We start from the raw sequence: 2,140 nt of genomic DNA on the forward strand, positions 1-2,140 counted from the left end.
CACACACACACACACACACACACACAATTATTCCCAACCTCTAGAAGCCAGGTGAGAAGTTCAGGTGATTGTATCAACTTTTCACTAAGCATTTCTCTATTGCTCACGCACAGCCTGCCCCTTTCTTATCTAAGGCCTAAAGGAAGCTTGTGTATTTCATGTGAAGTAAAAGATGAATATATGAAATATAAGATGATGCAAAGTGCACAGTCTCTCTCTCTCTCTCTCTCTCTCGCTCTGCCCAAGGGGAATTCCCTGGCTAGGGCAGAATTTATAGGCAGGAATGTAGCTGTGTGTAATCGATTGTTGCTGCTGCTGCTGCTGCTGCTGCTGCTGCTGCTTGTGGTGGTTTAATTGGCTGTGTGTGGATCACTGCAGCTACATCAACAGGCAGGAAATAAAATGGGGAGTGCCGTTCTACAGTGTGAACTGTATGTAACATCACACTAGCTTTTCCTTTTAGATTTCTTGACAAGATGATAGGAAATGAAGGAGCACAACAGAATCCACTCAGGACTAGGAAAAAACTCATTTCACCTATAGGCACCTCCACCAGGAGCTCAGATGTATGCAATCAGAGGGAAGTTATTTAACAATGTTGTTGTCATGGTTAGCTGCTGCTGAGTCGGCCCCCTTCGTATGTGGTTTCCATGTTATGATAATAATAATAATAGCTCTTACTAATGGAGGCCTATGGTGTTGGTGCTGGTAAGCATACTGCCGGCCTTACTTCTTACCTTAAATGTCTTCGTCTGTAAATTGAGGATGATAATGCCATCTATTTCACTGGGTTACTATGAGGATGAAAGTAGAATATATGGGGAAAACATGCCTTGCAAATTGAGGCAACAGAGTAAAAAAGTACAGTGTTATGAAACAGAAAGATATCAGTTAAAATATCACCCCCAATTTCTACTAGTTGATCTCACAAAGCTTTAGTTTCCTCATCTCTAAGAAGTCCTAGTGTGACACTGTGGGCTAATGCAACAGACTGCAAAGTCGTTTGAACTGCAAGGTCAGTGGTTCAAGCTCACTAGCTGCTCCTTGGAAACCCTGTATTATTCAGGGTCGCTAGGGTCAGAATCGACTTGACGGCACTTAACAACAACAAGAAAGTAGAGCTAAAACCATGGACCTCAAAGGGCTGCAGTGAGAATTAAGCTGGCGTCTGCATGTGTAAAGGGATGTCTAATGAATGTGCATACTCGCTCTCCAGTTACACATCTGAGCTGCTTTGTTAACCTCTGTTAACAGGTATTCAATGTGGATAAAATATAAAATGCATTTCCTTTAATAACAATGATCATTTTACCTACAGTTAGCTTCATGGTCTGCCACACACCGAGCTCATTCCATCTTCAAGACAATCCTATGAGGTACATACTTTTTAGTTGTTGTTAAATGCCGTCGAGTCAGTGCCGACTCACAGTGACCCTGCATAGGGTTTCTGAGGCTTTTTTAAATCTTCAAGAGCGGAAAGCCTTATCTTTCTCCCACGGAGTGGCTGGTGGACTTGAACCTCAGATCTTACGGTTTACAGTCCAGTGCTTAACATTTTAGATGGCAGTATGGAGTCCTGGTGTGGCACTGTAAAATAAGTACTGAACTGCTAACCACAAGGTTAATGGCTCAAACCTACCAGCTGCTCTTTGGAAACCCTATACTGTACGGAAATGAGTCAGAATTGACTCAAAGGCACTTAACAACAACATTCAGGCAGATAGAGTCTCAATAACTTGTCCAGATTCAAGCAGCTCCAGAGTCTGTCTTCCTGATGCAATATGCAAGATGCAGTACAGCTTTTTGGTCAACCTGGATTTGTTGTTTTGTTTCTTTACCTCATAAAAAGGAGATTTCATGTTTGGGTTGTACCATCTTCTCGAGATAAGCACCGGATGCACTCACAAACTACAACATGTGAATGTGACTTAAACAAGTCAACAATCACTTTTGAAATGACAATTTGCTTTCTTTCTTAGAATTCTTTTAAAGACTATGATGACACATTTTTAAAGAAATGACTATAACTATATGCTATGATACCATAGATAAATACACTTCCCTTTCTAAAGATAACCTAAATAAATTTTACATTAAAACACCACTACCGCCTGAGTTTGGGAATAAACAATAATTTGAA

The sequence above is a fragment of the Chrysochloris asiatica genome, unplaced genomic scaffold, assembly GCF_000296735.1.
Source record: "Chrysochloris asiatica unplaced genomic scaffold, ChrAsi1.0 scaffold00001, whole genome shotgun sequence".
Lineage (NCBI taxonomy): Eukaryota > Metazoa > Chordata > Mammalia > Afrosoricida > Chrysochloridae > Chrysochloris > Chrysochloris asiatica.